Genomic DNA, 22,157 nt, shown 5'->3' with positions numbered 1-22,157 from the left:
GATAACCTCCTCTTTGTCTTGTCTAATGTGACTTACCAACCCTTTTAGGTGTTTCAATTCTTGCTCACTGTCTTCAAATTGTTTTCTCCTTTGAGACAATTGGATGTCAAATTCACTGCATTTTGATTGCATGGTTTTTTGACATAACTCTAGTTCTGCTTTTAACTTTTTCTCCTGTTCATTAGCTCCATCTAATTTGATGTTTAGTTCTGCTAATTAGTTTAGCATCGTTTTCTTGCATTCGCAGAGACCTATTTAAAATGAGCCACGTTTTGGCACAGAGCCGTATCAAACAGTCTCTCTCTGAATTTTTGTCAACAGCATTAAATAATCTCAGAAGACAGACCTGAATTATGATTCTCTCTTCAAAAATGCTGTCCAGTGGTTCTTTCTGAACTTACCCACATACGCGGTCATGCCACTGTATGGCATTATCTGTGGCCATTTTCCATGAGCATATCATTTTGTCTGTAGATATTTTACCAGTTCAGGAAATGCGGTTTCAATTTGAGACATTTTGGACTTCAATTTCCAGCGTTACACTAATCTCACAAAATGAGTTCCCTTTAAAGCACGTATGGCAGTGTGGGACACACTTGCCATGCCCAGTAGTTGCTCTACAGTCAGTTCCCTCAAGGCCAACGGACCATATATGTAGGAGGTTTTGTCTTTTGGGGCAAATTCTGGATATGGCAGTATTTTCATACTGTGGTATTTTGGCAGAATTTTGGCAGAAAACTGGCCTTACCATGTGAGGTAGTTCAGTATTACCCTATTTTGGTGATAATATAGTGTTAGCTTTTATTGGCAGTACTTTTTAGTGGTATCTTATTTTTGTGGTATAGTGATGAGCATGTCCTTTATACTACGGCCCCATAATACTCCAAGCTTCCCTTGCCATAATTGGGATATCCCTTGGCTGACTATGAAGAACCCCTGGACCTAGCACACCTTCAGGGAACCCAGTGAGTCTATTCAGAATGCAACTTATTACATGTAGCTCATGTTACTGACTTATTTACATACAGTAACCTGTGTGCATTAGATGACACTGCTTTCTTTTGAAATGCAGAGTAAAGCCCATTCACACACACTCTGTCTCATCTGCATGTATTTACTCCTTTCACTAACATTATCCAGATGGTAAATGAGGTAACACATTTTCACACTGTTTTCTTTTTTTTATGCTGTTACTGTTTGATTACCACTATTATCTTACACTAACAGAAAAATAAAACAATACATTACATGATATCACAGTTACATGTTCTTACCAACAGCGAATACACCTTTGTGCCTCTAAAAGATAAAAGAATACAAACACATTGCCACATGGAAATCTTTTTACACATGGTGTGCAACTCTGTTTACCCAGTGTAGAAATGCAGAGACAAAAATGTAAAACTTTTATTTTCAAATCTAATCTCACTACACTGTCTGCCAAAAAATACAATGCATATCATACATTCTCAAGCTCCTCATTTTTAAGACCTGACTCACCGGAGTATGCAAGGTTTGAATTTTGGGCTTTTGGACCTTATCTGTACGAATCCCACACAGTTCATGGGCACAGCCTTTGGAATTTCATTCACTCCAAAGCCAGGACGATACTGTCTCTCTCTCTGCCCGTCTTCAGTCTCTTCCGGCAGCAGCAGCCCCTGGACACACCATCCCAGAGTGTGCTGACAGGAACCTAATCTCAGACTGACTTGCCTATACCCCAGTCCAGCTGATTAAATCACCTCTGCCTGTCTGTCAAACTTAGATCAGCCTCTTCTGACGTGGTTCTGCCACCCCTTGATTTTACCAATCACATTACAAGGGTTTTCATGTAACAAGTAATTTCTTGCGAGGACAATGGAAGTTCTCAGCCTGCACGAAAAAAAAAAAACCTTGCACAAAACAAACAGCCCTTCTGCTTTTTTTTCTATTGTGCATCTCCCCATGGAAAAACACAAAATGAAATGACTTTCAAACTGTGCCTACTGAACTGCATTATAAAGTTAATTGGGACAGTTAATTGTTTAGTGGACTTTTTATTAGTTGTTAGTTGTTTACATATTTCCAATACAGTTCCACACAGATATAAAAGCATTCAATTTGTAAATATTCACGTTTCTACATTTAAAAATGATTGCCCCCTTTACTGAATGCTTTTGAAACTAAACCCCATTTTACTGGCTTGCTGCTAAAAACGTTTTGCTAAATCCTTTTTAAAAATAATACTCATTTTACTATCTTGTTGCTGAGAAAAGCTGTCCATTACACCCATTTCAAAATACCTGCTTTCACATACTGCCAATGAGACACCCATTGTTGCTTCCCTTGGGATCTGTACACATGTACTCTTGTTTACATTACTATTTGCATGATACATCCCTTCAATCTCCATCGTCTTAGTGCCTTGGGGGTTCAAAGTCCCCAACGGCCCATGCAAGGCTTGCGATCCCGTGTCATGTAAAAGGGTGGATATTTAATTAATCATGGCATTGGTCTCATCAATGAGACCAATGCTTTTCTCTTAGTCGTGTTTGGGCAGCACTTTTACAATCAGTTCTAGATGCAGGAGAAAGTGCTACGTGCAAACAAAATTAACAAATAACCATAATCATGAGCAAAAGGTGAAATAAAAAAAACGACTCCTAGCAAGAATACTAAATACCACTACTAAATCAATAGCCAAGAAATAAGTTTAACATTTAGAAATTTTAAATGTAAAAATGCCATTTAAAAATATCATAAATAGCTTAAACTAAACTTATGAGAAAAGGTGGCCAGCCCAACTCCTTGTTCAGAGAATTTAATGAACACATGTAAAAATAAAGCTATCTACACTAGCCTACTTCCTCACAGAAAAAGAGCAGATTTTGTACCATTGATTAACAGCAGAATACTTTTCATCCAGTTAGAAATTCCGCATATAAATGTCCAAAAAAAAGCAGATGTGGTTTGTAGCAGCTGTGCTTCTGTTATGATTAGTCAATAAGAGAAAGCTGACAACAAATACAACAAATACATCACGATGGAGACTCATAGGGTGGCACTGGTAGGTGAAAAGGATTGCAGCCCCGCACTCTAGACTCTCTCATGCAAAGCAACATTTCTACTGTTAGGAGCACAGAGAGTCAAACACGGATACTCTCAAGTGATCACAACTCACTAGGTCACCAATCCGTTTAATAGCATGGGTCTGTAGTCCCTAACAGGCATTTAAAAGCATCTGATAAGACCAATTCCTTGAATCCACACAAAAATACGTGGAGCAACTGATTTATCAGTATCTCGTCTGACTGCATGCAGCCTTTCCAGTCAGATCGAGAGAAGAGTAGCACAAGAGTTGGGTTTAACCCATCTCTACCCCCACCCCCGTGCCACCTTGTGCTTGGTTGTACTTGTCGCTTAGTATAACAAAATATTTTAAGGCAAAAGTAAGGCGCATAGAACAGCACACAGTGGTCTGGGCACGTTAAGACAGTGCAAAATGCCCATGGCTGCCTAAATACCCATTCCAGACTCCAAAATCAGTCAAGCGCCACAACGATCCAAACCCTGATTGAATCTTATTGCAGCTTCACAGTTTTGTGTCTTCCAAACTGACTCCCATAAATAAAAAGCCTCAAACAGTAGATGGCCGCCTTACTCCCTCCTTTCTAGAAACGCCCACTAGCAATGACCAACAACTCTGCAAGCCCTTTGCTCGGACTGGCTTCCGGGTGGATTAATGCAGTGGGAGAGTCCTAGTGCCCCCCCCCTCAGCCCCATAAAATGGCCAACAACTCTGCATGCACAGGATGGCATTGAGGTCTCTTAATTTGGCCAGAGAGGCTGGCTCAGGGTCCTAGTGCCTCCTCTCAGCCCCGTACAATGGCCAACAACTCTGTATTCCCTTTGCACTTTGTAAAGCAATCACTTCAAACATATTCAGTTTCTGAATAGCCGGGGGAATAGCACAAACTTCAATTGTGTTCAAAATGCTCCTGGCCGGCATATGTTCTTTTTTCAAGCTACTGAAATGTCCACATTGTGTTAGATTCAGTGAGATCAAATAGACCCTCCACTAACAAACACAAGGAGAGTGGTAACCAAATGACTTCTGGGAACGTGGCAAGTAGAGTGTGCAATGAAAAGACACAGAACCCTTCTACAAGTAGAGTGTGCAATGACAAGACACAGAAACCTTCTCTGGATTTTGACTGGCAACATAATCAAAGAGTGCTATAAATTTAACAAAGGTTTGAAAAATGGTTTACTTTGAAAGCATAATAAAAGTCTGACCATTTTTTCTCTAACTGATTCCAGTGTTGAGTTCACCCACATTACCAGAAGTCAACACTTACTTAGTTCAAAAGTCCAAGGGAAAGAGCTCTTGCTTTTGAAAAGTCTATTTCAGTAAGAATCTGTTGCATTCTAATGCGCAGCGAGTATATTCATATGATGGAACTTACCTGTTCATTGGTCTTAAGCAAAACATGCTAAATAGTGGCCCCTGCTCAATACTCGTGCTTCTCACTGATCCATAAATGGAAGGATTGTTTCAATTCTTTTCGTTCTTTGTAGCGTGAAGCTGAGTAGGAGCATTACTTGAAATGTACAAGACTGTTGCTCTACAATGCAAATGGACAAACATTTCCACTGCAGCACAGACTATCTGCGAGAAACGTTTGGAACTCTTACATCACCTTCTTGTCCAATCGCCTGCTCTTTAACTGTTTCTGTTTCACTAAAAATGCAGTCTCTCATTTCACAGCCTCTTCCTAACTGGCTTAAAAGTTACCTTACATTGCTGGTGGTAACTGTCTTCATTCCAAGAAGTATTTGGCTATGTTCCTACAGACATTTTGCAAATAAAGGGAGATGTTATAATTGTCTTTGAATGACAATTACTAGTCTCAATCATTTCCCATGATTTAAAATTAAAATAAACAACTTTTTTTTTTTTTTAAAAAAGCATTCTCAATTAAGTAGCTTTTTTGTGAACATTGTGCAATAAAATAATTTTTTAAAATTTCTCCTAACCTTACCACAATATTTTATTGAAAGCAGTTTCACAAAGGCCCACAAATCCTGAGACGACAGGCAGCCTTAGAAGCAGCCAGATGCATAAACAATATCTCCCTCTGCAATCCTGTCTGGGTACAAAGGGTTAGAGCCGAGGCCATCACCATACCAACATCAACACCAGGTCCTTCCTGGTCCACACTAGCCCACGGGTAAAGTAAGCGGTCACATTGTTCCACTCCTGCATCGCTGAAACTTCCTCCTCTTCTTGCCACATCAGAATCTGAAATGGGAAAGTGTGACCTATCAAACCGTTCTGATTGTAACTTTGTTAATCACTGAAGTTTCCTACGTGTAATTTCTTCTCCCCAATGCACATTCTAACTACTTCTACAAAACGTGAACCACTCAACCAAAACGAGTATTACAAGTATTCTTGCAAAATTATTATTCGTGGACATATGTATTTATGATGGGCATATTGTCATGTCAGAAACTGTCATGTCAAACAGGTGAAATAGGCATGAGGTTTGATACCCCGGCCCCCAGTAAATTTTCTATCAATCCTTTTCTGCCTCATTACATTGGCCATATATACGTTGTGCTGGGATCTCATTTTTGGGTTGCTTCTTGTGTTACCAGATGTGGGGCCTTCATCCGCTCTCTTTGCTTTAAGCTTGATTTGTACACTTGGAAGATGTCGCTTCATGCCTTTTTGTGCTTTATTGATTAACTCTTGAGACAGATTTTGAGAATGCCCTTGTGAGAGAGATCTCATCAGTGATGCACTAATTTCTTCTGTAACTGGATTCATCAATCAGCCCAGTTCCACAGCAGCAGTTGTAAGCTCATGGACATCTTCAACACTGACATCCATAAGCCAGATTCCTTCTGTTCAACCATGTGCACATGTTTACCAAGGTCTCAGAGTTTTGCCCCAAAGGTCATAATTCCACCACATCTCACTGTCTCCATGTCTATCGCCTTGGGCAAAGTCTATTTTCATTTAGTCACAAACATGTTTTAATTCCATTGACTCAGGAGGATAGCTCAGGGGCAACAAAGAGCATCACGGGTTCGATCCACGGGTCCGCGCTAAGAAACCTCTGGGTATTAAGTGCGTTATAAATAACCTATCATATCATTGATTACTGCTAAGTGGTGCACGTTCTGTGAAAAAGTGGGTAAAAAGCCAAACAGTTTACAATAGGTGTAGCATGGTAGAACATTAAATAATACATAGGGCCTGATTCACAGAAGTATTTTATAATGGTGCAATCCCATAGGAAAACACTCTGTAAATCAGGCCAATAGATGCAAGTCACCAACAGTGCACAGGATCATTTTCCAATGCCTATTCATAATGCCATTGCTTACTTTTGTTTTTGTTTTTTTATGTGCACATGGATTAAAAAAAAAAAAAACTTTACAGAAAGTCTTAGCCAAGTGAACAAATCAACTAGCAATAAAACATCTCAAATCTTATACAATCCCTTACAGTATATTTCATCACATTTTTCATAAAACCAAACATTAGAATAGAGGATAAAGGAATCATTCATCACTATTATATCATCAAAATAAAAATAATTTCTATTATGGTCTATGAAACTTGCAGTGTTGCAAAAACCGCACTACTGCCGGTTTTAATGCCACAGAATTCCCTTTCAACATATTCTTTCACAAATCTCAGTATCAACACAAACTAAGTTATAGACAAATTGTCCAAAGCGTGTAATACAGAGCGATAATAATATTGGACAAATTAATGGCAGGTGATGTACATTTTCTTTCGTATATATGTTTTTACAAAATCGACAAAACACTAATTTTGGGGGTATGTGATACCTAATCCATAAAATAACATTTGTTAAAAGCAAATTTAGCCTAAACACATTAAAATATTCTACAACCCACGTCTTTTTGTGGCCAATACTTAGTTGTGTATACAATGGCAAATTTACCACCTTTTGTCTTGTGTAGATCCAATCTCTCAGTCCGTTAATTTCCTTAACATTAGCAGGGTTAGTAGTCAATAGTTCCACTTTAACATGCATTTGAAATAATAGCTGTGAGCAATGATTTATGAACTCACTCAGCTTATTTCCCTGGTTTAACCCAAATTGAAAAGAATCTCCATATACTAATAGTGCCAGTCTTACATTGGCATAGCATTTTTTACCTGCCATCAATGTTAATGCAAACATCTTAGTAGAGTTATTATGTGGTTAGACTGGCCTACATTTAGCCTAGGCCAGTTAGCTACATATTAACACTGGCCTACATTAAATCATGTTTGCATTACAATTGATGGAAAGTAAATAATGCCATGCCACATTTAGAAAGTATATGGAGACTGGCACCACTAATGCAGACCAGCCTAGTCACGTAAAAGCAATGGTCAAGTTTGCTTTATCCTTGATGCCAAGTAAAAGATGGCATGCCTCATTAAGAAAGTGTATTGTGGGATATGTTGACCCATTCCAATGTACTCCGCTACATCACTTTACCAATGGGGAAAGAAACAGCCATAAATGGATGCACTAACCCCTGTGCATGCAAAAATCTGCAAAACTGTGTTTGGGTCACAACCAAGGAAAAGCTGAACCCCTGCCACACACATTCAAAGTGGGGGTGAAAACAGAGTTATCACTGCAGGAGCATGCCAGTGGGCTTTGTTATTCAACATGGAGCAAGGCAGCAGAATTGGCCTGAAAATCGAAAATGCCTTTTAAAATGTAGCTTTACAACCTTCAAATTGCTGTTTCTGGTGCTAGATCCATTTATTTTCCAGTGAATCCTTGAGAGTAAAAGAATTACAGATAAAACAGTGCGGCTCAGAGGAGCCGGGCCTCATTGACTGACAGCAACTAAGAAATGTATCTCATGAAAAACCAGCCTAACAACATTTGTTTTCAGTTCCACAGGAAAAATGTGGCTAAAAGTGGCAACATGTAACAATTTCAACTGTGCAGACAAAAACTTCAAGCCAATGATGTATACATATATCCAGACTGAAAAACAAATCCCAGCACTCGAGGAAAGAACTGGTGATGAATAAAATGTGTGTGCTGCAGAGGAAAATCTGAATTAAAAGACTCAGTAATGTGATTTTTCCAGGAAGGAAGTGCAAAATTGCCTGTTTTTAAGGCATGTTTTGTTGAAAGGCCTAATTCTGTAAGAAATGTCAAAGTCCACCTATAAACTGTGTCATTTATATGTTTTAATGAAAGATGTAGGTAACTCAAAGTTAAAACCCAGTCTTGAGTTAATTATCTATTTAATTCTGATCTGACAGCCCTAGGCTGGGAATGGCTAACACGTCACTGCTGGCAGGAAAGGACAAATTGCTGCAGGGAGGCTTTCGCATACTGTTGACAAAGAACTACTCAGACTTTTGCCTGTGCCCCAGCCAAAGAAAATGGGAGGCTTGAACACTCATCCCCACAGGCAAGGGGCAGGAAACTTCCCTCTCAAGGAAGAGGACCCCCACCCTGATCAAAGGAATTTGACAGTTGTTGCCAGTTGAAAGAAAAGTTAAAAAAAAAACTGCTAAGGACTTTTGGTGGTTAAATGCCTATTTGTAATTAAGCTTTAAAGACTTTTAACTTTGCCACAAGAAGGAGGATAAATCTAAAAATTGGTAGATGTAAATCTAATTTTATGCTCTTTCTTTGAAGACGTGATTGAACCCTGTACTGTATAAGGATCCAAAGTTATACAAAAACACTAATTACGCAAAGACTATTAATGCTGCAAATCTGATGTTGTATACTCGTGTTCTAGGGTGATTGCACAGATATGTACCGAATTAGGAATTGTTAGGCCAAATCTTTATGATTTACAAAATTAAATAGAAAGACAACACCAGGTCTCACCAACGTGGGAGTTGGAGTTAAAGGTAACCCACAACATATGTAATGTATGTGTCCGGTTTTATTAGAGGGCATAATTATAGAAATGTGTATTTGTGGGAAAGTTAAATTGTAGTCCAAATAACTGTGGGAGTTTCCCAAGTCACATCATAAAATATGACAGCCCTTTCTGTCTTCCAACCAGAAAAAAGGCAAGTGCCTTTGACCTATCACAGCATTGTGGGTGTGGGTTGTAATTCTGCCCCTACCATAAACTGAGTGATGTCACTTGGCAGGATAAATAAGGGAACCTGACAACACACAGACACACTGATTCCTGACTACATCCTAATTTCCACATGGCGCCCTGTTCCAGAATTCTTCATCTTGTCCTGATCCAGACTACTTTGCAAAACCAAGGCTGCAGCATTTGCTGAACTGTTTTCAGCTTGGCCCAAATCCTTAAACCATCCCAAAAACTTCAGGGCAATAATTCCGATCCAGTCTGGCTTGCTACCATTCATGCTTACCTGCTGAAACTCGCCATTCCACTGATCTACAGTATCCAGCAACCAGAAGGGTCAATTCAATCCAATCCAGCATGAGGTACCAGTCCAATTGACTAGAGCTGATCATCCCACCAGAAGTGCCCTGCTGTCTGTAGACCTGATCCGTGATGACCAGAACCTGACGGTCCAATTCTTAATTTGAAGTGGACTGTAAGTATAAATAGGAATCATAGTGAACCATAGGATATCTTGTCTTACCTTTTCCTATCCCCATCTCTCAACCTATCCCATCTTTAACTTAAGAACCTCTAATATTGTCAGAACCATTCTTGCAACCTTGTTTGTAATCCCTAGTGTTAGCGCTGATTTTCTCTCATTTGTTTTACAAGACCATAAGCCATTAGTGATTTGGATTAAATAAAGTAATTGCCATAACGAAAAACAGAGTATCCGCCACGTGAAGGGTTACAATCGTCCATGTAACTGTGGAGTTTCCCGGGTGGCATTCTCTATTTCTTAGTCATAATATAGTTTAAATAAAACCAATCTGTCATTTAAACCCAAATTTCTGCTTTTCACAGTTTTATTTTTCTCAAAAACACCTCTCATTCAAACTTGCATAACTTCTTTAATTTTATAGCTAGAGACTTACTTTCAACTCTGAGTTAAACCTAAGACCATTAACTACATCTCTAACCAAAAAACACATCCAGAAAGGAAACATCTTTGACCCGTTTCTATTAAAAATCACATAGTGAAGTTTTACATGTGTGTTTTCCCATTCAAAGTATTTCCAAACCTCCATGCTGATTCAAAGTGTGTACTGTTGCTCATCTGATAGTTTATGTTTGTTAGAATCTTTTTAGTGTTGCTCCCATAGGAATTTATATCAATGTAAGGATTTTTGGACACTTTTCATTGTTTTTCTAAGCCATTTTCAAATGTCATTTTAAAAAGTCTAAAATTTTCAAAACGATTTTCTCTCTTGTTTGGGGAGGGAAGAGAACCTATACATTGTTTTTTATGAACCTATAGACACAACAAATAAGTATTTCATTTGTGCATTGCATGCTAGGCTGAGACCCTGGTGTATTGCCTGATTGAAATCCTTAACCGTATGCAGATTGGCACTATGATTGAAACTCTGCATACATTTTTTTAATACGGTGTGGTAGTTTTTCCTTGACATCAAGGATGAAGAAAACATGATCAATGTCATTACGCGGCTTTTGACAAGTTCTATCCCAGTCAAATTCAACACCTTTAGCAGAGCTCTCAAATTTATTACCCTATCCGCAAAATGTTCTACAAAACGTTGGTAAAATTCTATGGTACCTAAAAATGACCTCAATTCTGCCTTGTTTTTCGGAACTTGCATTCTTCTTATCCCATCAACCAAATCCTTCCTGGGTCTAAGACCTCCCTCAGATATTTCATGGCCCAAGTACTCCACCGTATGAGTGCAAAAGACACACTTCTGACCACGTAACATAATTCCACGCTCTTTGAATATCTTTAGAACCACCTCCACTTTTTCTCTCAATGCCTCTTCAGTTTTCCCACATACTAACACATCGTCTTGGAAGCACCAGACATCTTTCACTCCCTTTAGTAAATTGTCCATCACTTTTTGAAACACTGATGAAGCAGATATTAGCCCAAACGGCATACGTCGGAATTGATAAACTCCTTCATACATAATGAATGCAGTGAGTTTTCGCGACTCAGTATCTAAATCTATTTGATGGTATGCACTTGCCATGTCTAGCTTCGCAAAAAACTTAGCGTTACCAATTCGACTCAGTAATTCACCCATATTGGGTAGGGGATGTCGATCAGCTATGACACACTTATTCACTTCTCTTACGTCTATACAAACTCTTAATTCACCACTTGGCTTCCGTACCACCACAACCGGGGAAATTCACTCTACATCCTTGGCTGGTTCAATGATACCTGCCTTTTCCAGTTTAATTAGTTCTTCCTTCACAGCATCACGCATCGTCATAGGTAATGGTCTCAGTTTCGCACACACTGGTTTACTCCCATCTCTCAACGTAATTTTGTGCACCATACCCTTCAGACAACCTACTCCATTACTGAAGACTTTGGGATATTTCGTTATCAAATCACTGTTAACATCCCCCCCTCTACTAGGCCCTCTGACATTTCCAATGTTAAGGACTTGTTCTTCACTATTGGGGTCCAGTTTGATGCCCAGACCTCTTTGTTCTCTCCACCCGAGTAAAGTTCCCCCTTCCTTGTGACATATATTTTGCCATATGTCGTTCTCCCTTTGAAACTCAACTGAGCCATGCAGCACCCCAAAAGCTCTATTGTAGTCCCCAGGGTTTTTATCAGATGGTGTTAAATCTTCCATCCAACCATGTACTATATTCTCATAAGTACCCCTTGACATCAAAGTAATCTTTGAACAAGAGTCTGCTAACATTCTTACTTCTTGGCCATTCACCTTAACCCACGCCACAGGATGTTCACACTCATCATTCTGAGAACATTTCACCATATTAACAGTGACCACCTCACTCTCAGACTCTTCACCCTCTCCTGATGATACAACCTCACATTCCTCAACAAACATGGTCCCTTTAGCCCCAGCTATACAATAATTTTTACAGCAGTTTTCAAAATGTCCCCACTTCTTGCATATAGAGTAATTTGTTCGTCTGCCAGGACATATCGGTGAAGTTGATTAGTGACGCGCACTCCCACACCTAAAACATAAACGTTCCTCTCTTCTTGGACCTCTATAAGTAATCTCCTTCTGAGTATTTTTATTACTCATTTGAGCTTGCCCAGCCCCACTCTTGCTCTGAACTGAGTCATTCTCTCTTACAAGTTTATTTCTCAGTTTCCTTTTCTCCTTAGTACCCCCCTTCTTAGGGTCACTAATCTTTAAAACTTCAATAGGCTGAACAGGTTTCGTCTCTTTTGTACCCAATTTCGCCACACACTTCAATGTATGCTCTATCCTCTTGGCAATAGTTATAACTTCATCTAAATTAGGATCGTCCTTCAACCACACTTCCTCTCGAATTTTATCATTTGAACAATGTAACATGAACTGATCCCTTATATGTTCATCTAATGACCCACCAAATTTGCAATTCAATGACAAGTGTCTCAAAGCTGTAATGTATTCTTCTACTGACTCGCCGTCATGTTGGAATCTCATTCCGAAATGATAACGTTCCAACACCGTGCTGATCTTTGCCTCAAAATGTTTGTCTAATTTAAGTAAAGCATTGTCAAAGTCATTACCACCATCTTCCATGTCCAATTCTGCAATATCAGGCAGTGTTTCATAAATTATTTGCCCTTCATAGCCCAAAAAGTGCATTAACACGGATACTTTCCTTTCCGTAGACATACCATTTCCACATGTCGCCTTATCATAATGCATAAATCCCCTTTTCCATGGGCCCCACTTGATCCTAGAGGGGCCTGGGGTAGGCATGAACATTTGTGGCCCAGGGACACCAGACAAAGCCATGTTAGGAGTATCTGTATCAGTATCTTCTATAGCAGTGGTGCTCTTCTTCACTCACGTGACCAAAGTTTTGTTAAATTTACTAATCAACAGCAAACCCTGCCACGTTGTTTCTCACCTGGACCAATAATAGTGTATGTTCGACCTTTTTCTTCAACAGATAGCACGTCGCCGCCTTCCCAAAAGGGCCCTGGGTGGTTGACGAATCTCGTTGCAGCTTCCTGGGGTCAAGGCGTCAGTTCCAACCAACGGAGATTGAAAGGAAAAGAAATTATGATGCTGTCACGTGACCTGGAACGCACTCGCCGTCCATGTATCAAATTTTGGATCACATGAGCTGGTGTTATGACTACAGGAAGAAGGAATTCAGTGAAGCCACCCACTATTCGCGGCTCAGCAAGATGGTCCACTAGATCCTGTACACGCTTCGTTGAGAGCCCTATCACATCGCACACCGACCCACACTCGCCATGTTGCGCACACCGCACAACGCAACAGCCGTGTCCCGATTCTTCTTCGACAAATTACCACTGGTTGTGTCGCGACCGGAGAACACTCGGGTTTGGCAGCTACCGACCTCTGTACCTTTAAGTACCAGGCAGCGGGTAAGGCACTGGAGACGGCGAATGACGAGCAAACGGCGATCCACTCTTCAGGGACCGCCGCAATCCAATCGTTGGGTAATCTACATGGACTGCAGAGCAGGTCCGCAATGATTCGCTGGGGTGGGGGTCTCAAAACTCCTTCACCATCAAGGCTTGCATGGGTTGTTCTCTCGGACTTCTTCGTATCCCATCCTCGTCGCCAATGTAGTGGGGCAAGACACACCAGGTGAAGATAAACACAGGTTTATTGGGACAAGTATCAGACATATAGTTGAGACCCCCAACCAGGACAGCATCAGATCTCCAACTGCCGAAATACAATACATAACAAATCTTAAGTTCCATAGCAGTGCATTGTGACCTCAACCATGCACAGCCCAATGACTTAACATAAAGAATGCTCATCATCCCCATAGCAACACTTGGCATTCCCCTAGCACAGCAAACCCATATATACCAGTAAACCCATGTATACAACACTTTGCTTGTTCAGTGACATCACTGGAATCCCATAAATCGCACGAGTCCCCCATTATTTTCCAAACAACAAGTATTATGACTTTAGATTTGGAGAAGTTCAATCTTTCAGTAATTTCCTCAATATAACCTTTCCACTGCAGCGAATCAGGAAATGACTTTAAATGCACTTAGTGTGATGACATTATGACTGAACCATAGGCATAACGTCTGGCCAAACTAGTTCAAGGGAAACTCGAAACACACGTATTTTGTTGAGACTCAGCCCATAACATGATCAATTGCCCTGAATAAGGCTAGTTTACCTGAGTAGGGCTGTGGGAATGTTAAACTGGCAATCTCTTTAAGGCATACACTATGAAAATAAACGTGAATCTATGTGTTTCTGTGTTGCACCTGATCGGGTATGTTCAGGATGAAAGTTAAAAAGAACATGCATCAACCTCTCCAACACAAAATCTTTTAGAGTGTTTATTTGTATTTTTCCATTGTGGGTGTGCGTGGGTAGGCTTGGGTGAAGTGGGGCCATCCTCGCCAATTCTAAAATGTAAAACAATAGGGGTGCTCTAGGGGACAGCAAGCTATAGGGGCACTTCAGGAAAAACAAAACCATCTTTTGTTGGGTTAGATCAGGCAAATGTCTTCCCCCCATGAGTGACACATGAATGTTCCAAGTGGTATATTGAAACTATCTGGCATTGGTCCGTTCTGTCTCTCAAGCTATATTCCCTCACGCCACCAACTCTAAATTCCCCTTAGCGTTGGGGCATGTCACAGCGCTAAATATGAAAAACCGGTAAACACATTTAAGCTATGTCATATAAGGGTAAGCTAGCATCAAGAAACGCCAGAGTGCTTTACGGAAAACATGTATTGTAGCGTTTCTTGAACATAAGGTGCAAGACGTGTTGAGTCTTGTTGAGATCTGCTCACATAAAGCAGTATGCACTGAGGTGGGGATGGGTGAATATGTTATTGAGAAAATATCAAATAGCACATATGTTCACATAATTATCAATATCTAGGTACAGGCAGATATATTGGTTATTATCAGAGAATCTTCTGATATATCACACCTTGGGGCATATAAAATAAGAGACAGGTATCACATATGAAATTGCTTAATTCATAGCATCCTTTGCATATGTATTTTAATAGCATCACTAATCAACGTATCTCTATTGACAATGAATATGCATTCTGACAAAACTGTGTTGGTACCATAGCTGTTCTTTCTCTCGGACCTGCAGATAAGCAAGCCATTCTTGCATAACACTTTTTTTTTGTAAAAGAGTGCCAGGTGTGAAAAAAAAGAAGACAATCACTTACCTCTGGTTGGCTGGTTTCCGAGCCTTAGTGGACGGTAAGCCCAATCACGCAAGGGCGTGCAGCTTGCTCCCATCTCCGACAACATTTTCATTCCGGAATGGCCGCCATGGAAAGGAAGAAGGGACTACATGCAGTCCCTTCTCCCTGTTCCATGGGCGTCATTTTTTGGTTTACTTTTTTTCAAATTACTTCAATGGCCGCCGTGGAAGGGAAGCATGTAGTCCCTTCTCCCCTTCCATGGGGGCCATTTTCTTTGTTTACTATGGCCGCCATGGAAAGAGAAAACGGACTACGTTTCTGTCCACGGCGGGCATTTTTTAAAACGTTTTTTTACTTTTTTTTCCGTCTGCGAAACGCAACGTGCCTTGCAGTCTGGAAAAAAAAACATTAGTACCCTGGTCTAACAGGGCGGAGTACTAACGGCAATAAGCCCTGAGACTGCGGGCCATTACCGCCTATGGTAATGCCCCCAGGGCCTGTAACTATGGGCCCCGGGGGCATTACCATAGGCAGTAATGGCCCGCAGTCTCAGGGCTTATTGCCACAATAAGTTCTTGTTTTACCTGTACGTGAATGACAAGCGAGCGGGTGTGATAACAACAGAAAAGGTTGTAATCAGTTAAAAAGCTAACTACATTGAGCTGAGAAAATATTGTAACAGAATTGTGAGGAACTGACATGTGACAAGAGTGTAAAAGCCCTGGCTTTTTTGATGTTCCCCTTCCATAAACTGCTTGCCAAAAGCATAGTTCTGCTTTGCCCTGCTGCATTTGTAGCCTGATCTGCAGTGCTTGCTATCCTTTGGCACAAAGTACAGTAACAGCCAAACCACTGTTGAGCAGGGGCTGCATTTAAGAAATGCACCCCTGTTCCAAAACTACATAATTATGAGGATGCTGTCCTGGTGGCACGCTCAACCATAACTGAATGGTTGTATATCTGTAGGATCTGTAGGGCACGCACATAGGTCGCACCCGTGATTGCAGCACAAAACATTGCAATCATGCTGGTGTGACCTTTTGTGCCAACCCTCCTCCCTTCTTTGTCAGGAAGTTCACCCGGAACCATGGACCGCTATGCGGCACCCCCCTCTCCCCTCCACTCACTCCTGCCCTCTCCCCAACCTCCAACCTGTGACTTCCTGGTTCCTTCAGTGCTCTAGAGACCACGTACCCGGAAGCCCAGGGGAAACAGCATGGTGCACATTTGTGCCCTGGCCTTGTTATGGTAGACAGGATATCTCATAATTATCCAGGCCACATCAAATTGCTATCACACATGTGTCAGACCTATGGACCCAGCTCAGTTGTGAAGGGATTATATATGGGCCTCATTACAAGTTTGGCAATATTCTGGTGGTAAATCCCCTGGAATACTGACAAACAGAATTACCATTACTACCACTTTGTCCAGCTGAACTACTACCGAATTACATGTGGTGGTATGTGGTGTCAGTCCCTATTTATGGATTTCCTCAGAATTACCATCAGCATTAATTTTGTCAGTGGTAATTCTGCAATTTATTGCCAATATTTTGGCAGTAATGTGGAGGAATTATCTCCAAAATTTTTCTGGAGGTTTTCCATCTCACCACCTAAGTTATAGTATGGTGGTGCAGTAATGCATCGATAAGGCAGTGGTAACAAAGTTACAACTGCATTACTGCTTTTTTTTCCCTGCTCTGCTATACTTGTAATGAAGCCGTGTTTTACTCCCTGTCAGGCTGTCCTTGTTGAAGCCAGCAGGACTGTAACCCTAGAGTTTTTCCTGCTGTGTTCCTTTGTGAGGGCAGGTAACACCATCCCCTGGCAAACAGCCACTCCAGAGGAAGTTTTCCCTGGCACAGATATAAAAGAGCACACCCATTTGCATAAGGAGTAGCCTCACACCATGGTGCTGCATACCAAAAGGCCTCGGATTCTATTGAGATGGGAAGGGGGAAGGTTTAGTGTAGACAGAGTGAGCACTTCACAGCTGGAGGAAGTTTCTACAATCTTGTGTCTTTCTACCTCCATCTTCTAGTCCTGTCCCTTCCACTTCCTGTTCCTGTATCACAAAGCACTTTGGTTGTGATGTCAGAAGGTAAGGTCCACTGGTTCCAAAGACAGGGACCGAACCCTTAACACAGACTTTGTTTTACCTTTAAAGGATGGGTTTTGCCACTCCTTCTTTGATTCCCCTTTGGACAACACTTAGGGAGGAATTCATTGGACATCTGTTGGAAGAGTTGATGTTTACAGAGTTCTCTGCCAGTGAGGAAAGGAAAGAGTGTCCAATGAAGAAGAAGCCTCTGTCCCATATCCATCCCCAAGTAACATTGGGGGTGAACTGCTGCTGGGACAAGACATGTCTCTCTGCCAGCCACAATGGTACACAGGACCTCACTGTCTTGAAGGATGCCTGCAGTTGTATGCCAGCCTCCTCTGTGTCTGGGGGCCCAGAACAAGTACTCATCAGATCCTTGAATCTCTTAATTGGGACTCACAGCACCCTGAGAACCAAGATAGCAAGGATTCCTGCTTTCATCTCCTCAAACTGATCAAACTGCTTTTGAACCACATTTCGAACTACAGGACCTGCTGGTACTGCCTTAGGCACGCAAACAAACTCTTTGAACCAGCATGCTTGCATCTTGAACCAGCAGTTACCAAACAATCTGATCTGGCTCAACCTCAAACTGCAATTTGTTCCAACTGCAAACTGGAGCATCAGAATCACCACTTTGAACCGTCGCCGAACTTCGACTCGAGTCGCGGGAGTCTATCCTGTGGAGTGCTCCAACCTGCATCTCTCGAGCACCATCTACAAACCTCTCTGAGCCACTGCATTTGACCTGACTAGAATCCTGCTTGCTGCTTGGATCAATACGATTCACTGCACCTGAATTTAGCTGAAACTGCCCGCACCAAAGCTCAAAGCCTGGTTCATTTCTGACAAACAACCAAGAACCGCAACAAAGCATTATTGACTGCTAACTGCCCCCTTGGTTCATTTTTGGGTTTTAGAGACTGGCTGGCTCACTTTGATCCCCTTTTCACGCAAGAACATATCCTGTTAAAGACAGCTGTGGTTTACACTTTCCTTTCACCCCTAATGCATTACCTAGAGTGCTGCATCTTCCTATCTTTGCTTGTTCTGTCTTTTTTCTCTGGGATGGGTTTTGTGTTGTGTTTTTTATTTATCTATTTAATCATTATGGTTATTATTGCATATGGTGTATTTAATTTTAGTAAATCATTTTATAGATTCTTGATTGGACGTTCCTTTATTTTTGGACTGTTATTTGTCGCTGTTTGGATTGCTACAGAATCACATTGACACCGCTCTTGAGAGTATAGAATTCCTTCTTCCCACGTTACCGCAAAAGCGGTGTTATTGTTTTAACTTTATGCTTGTATTGGCTTTTGGTTGGACGAAGTGTGAGGGCTGAATATGCACATTAGCCTGTGCTCATTCTTGTACTTCTGCAGGGCAGAAGTCAATTTGTCACAGGAATACAATGTGGTAACCTTATAATTTGTGTGGCTATACAAAAATGGCAAATATTCTACTTGTCTTTTCAGCATGTCTGTGAAAAATGGCGGGTTGAGCTGTATGGACTTTCTGAATTTGGAAACGGCCCAATAGGAAATATTACCTTAATTCATAACACATAAATTGTATTGGTCCCCAAATCATGTAATCTAGTGTCTGACCACAAGCAATGACTAATATTTGCCTCCTTGTCAGACATGCTCTTTAATGGTACTTGGTTGCAGCGGCGGGCACTTACAAAAAGAGAGGAGAAAGTACTTCCCCCGGTTAAAGTAATTTTTATGAAGTGCATGATACCACATCAGTCAATGACCAAAAAACAATGGGCCTCATTATGACCCTGGAGGTGATAGTATGAATGGTGCCGGTAAGGCACCGACACTGTTCATACCATCCCGCCGCATTATGAGTTTTGCTGGCGGGTTCCTGACAGCCCACCAGGTCTTACCTGGCAGGCTGACTGCACCCGCAAGCAGAACTTGTAATGCCGCTGGCACCATTAATAACGTTGCCGGCACATCCATGCTCACCACCCCCATTCTGCCTTATGGAGCAGAATGGGGATCGGGAGCCCGGCATTACCGCCACCCACAAATGGGCAATTACCGGTCCTTTCATCTCGTAATGTGCCGGTTATTGCCCAATCGCGGTTGGTGGTGCCGGTAGCAAGCATGGAGGTAGCCGTGCCTGCCATACAGGCAGGGCTACCGCCATGCTCGTAATGAGGCCCAATGTCTTAAAAGAGATCCAAAACAACAAACTACTTCTGCCAGACATCATTGTAGAGAACATTTGCAAAAGATCTTAAAGCCTAGGAAGTGCCATGATCTCAAACAAGTATTCAGCAAAAATAAAAGTGACTAATTAATTACTTCTAATTTATCTAAATTCTGTTGATGATCATAGATGTCCACCACACCCACGGCACCAAACTCTGTTTCCCAGCACTTCTGACACTGCAGCACTGCCTGATCTGGTTGACAAGAAACCAGGAATGAGCAGTGTCCAGAAACACATGAGGGTTGGCATACAGGGCACTGCTATTGTATGATGGTGGAGCAAGTGGATGATATGGAACGCAGTCGGGTTCTCTGGTTCACCAAGCGATGGGGATATGAGTCACTGTGGATCCGGAGTGTGCACGTTGGTCTGGTGGATTGATGGATTGTGTGCTGTAATGGAGAATATGGAGGGATGATACTGTTTCTGACTGCCATGCTTCTTGTTCATTGTCATTACCGCAGCTAGCACAATGCTCTAGCGGGATGTCTTCTGTGGAGCAGCATTTTTCCCTTCACCTCAGATTATCTTCATCAAACTTTCCAGTGATTCATTCAGTTCCCATATGTATGTCTGTATGGTGCATGAATACCTTACCCTGGACATCTATACTCTCACACTGAAAACGGACTTGTCTCTCTGACTATCAGCCCGACAGGTCAATCACCACAACAAACTTTAATGCCTTTCTCCCAAAGGTTGATTTCATCACATCTGCCACTTGTTCGTCAGGGACTCCTCAAGATGTGCAAGCTACATTGGTGGTGATATTTCCCTTTGGCAATGCTGCCCTTATAAAACATCTTGCTGAGGAACCAGAACTTGTGGGATTTTGGGGATTTACTTCAATATTTAATTTGACTGTTTCATTGTGAGATTCCCCAATCTTCTGTCTAGGGTATGTATTCACACATTTTCAATCTTGGCTATTGGTATTTTGTTCAATTGACTTTTGTTTTTCTTTTCTGGGCTTCTTTCATAGTCAAGTATTAATAGCAATTTAAATTCTGTTGTCTTCATAAACAAATTCAGTTCAATTATATCTAAACTTGAATTAACTTTCAATAATCTCTGTATCCCTTTGCCACCTTATTCTTATCCACTTAATGGTCAAACCTGACTTCTCTACACACACCATCCTACCCTATGCCCTGAAATGAATTTGATTTATTTGTTTGGAATGTAAACAATTACCAATAACAAACCAAAATATGAAAATAAATAAAATGTTTAAATAAAAACATGTTCAAGTGAAGGAAAGCATCATCTGAGTTTTTAGCTATATATCTGCATTCAAGCTGTTGCCCGCGGCTTCGCTCACGTGGATTTTGGGATTGGGTACAATAGTGGTTCTCCCTTCAGGTGCTAGTATTACCAGAGTTATGTGAGCTCACTCTGGAACAAGACACATAAAACTGCCCATGCGTGAAGCAATCTTCCCTTTGGTCACTCCCCGCTACCTTTAAAGTCTGCCACTGAGATTTTTCGATGGTAATGGCGAAACAGACCTTTAAGGGGAACTGAAGCCTTTTGAATTCAAACGGATATTCTAAAGGTATAAGAGGTATTTGTGGTATGAACATGGACTCCCACTAGTCAGAACCAGTTAAAATGACCCCCCCACCTTTCTACCTCCCTTAACTGGATATTTTGAAAATGGTAAAACACTTGTTTCTATATTTTTGAAGAAGAATCGCCATACCAATTTTCACATCTGTAAAATCTTCGGTTTTTGAAATATAGGCAGCCTCATAAAAGAAATTCAACCCTCCTTTGCACCCCCTTAGGGATGGAATTTCCAAACCTCCTTCCTTAGTGGGTGCCTGCGTCATGAAAACAATGTACCTTCCTAGGTTAAACGGTTTGAGCTGGGAGTTGATGAGTAAGTCAGATATTCAATCCCCCTTTTCACCGACTTAGGGACGGAATTCCCCCAAATCCTTCCTTATTGGGTGTCTACGTCATGAAAACAATGAGCCTCATTACGAGCTAGGTGGAAATTCTGCGGAAAATACACCAAAAATGTGCCTTAAGGAATTACTGTTACTGTCACTTGGTCAGGCGAATTTCCGCCTGATTAGAAGTAGTGGTGGCAGTGTAAGTCCCCATTTATTTTTGGTTGATTGGACCCAATTGGGCTTTTTTTGCAGAATTACCATGGCGGAAATTACCGCTGTGGTCATTCTGCCAATTCTGCCGGCATTGAGTGGGAAGAATTACCTACAAGGTAACTTCTAATAAATTTCTTTCTTTAAGGTCATTTTATCAAAAAAGCTCAGGGTGATTATGTTATCAAAACAGGCTTCTAGAATGGAAGGATGACATCGGTAGAAGCGGAGACTGTTGAGAGAGGACTGAGAAAGCAGGGCTTGCTGCTAGCATCCCTACATAAAATGCAGCAACTTCATTCACAATAAATAATATTTATATATCATATTCCAAGTGTCCATTTTACTATTGTACAACAAGACACTAGAAAGTGGTGACTTGTGGGAGAGCCAACACTTACTGGTGCAGACGGTACTTCAGAGTCACTTTGGCAATCGCTGCAAGAGCCTGC

The sequence above is a fragment of the Ambystoma mexicanum genome, chromosome 5q, assembly GCF_040938575.1.
Source record: "Ambystoma mexicanum isolate Mex_15411 chromosome 5q, UKY_AmexF1_1, whole genome shotgun sequence".
Lineage (NCBI taxonomy): Eukaryota > Metazoa > Chordata > Amphibia > Caudata > Ambystomatidae > Ambystoma > Ambystoma mexicanum.
Note: the sequence above shows the minus strand (reverse complement) of the source record.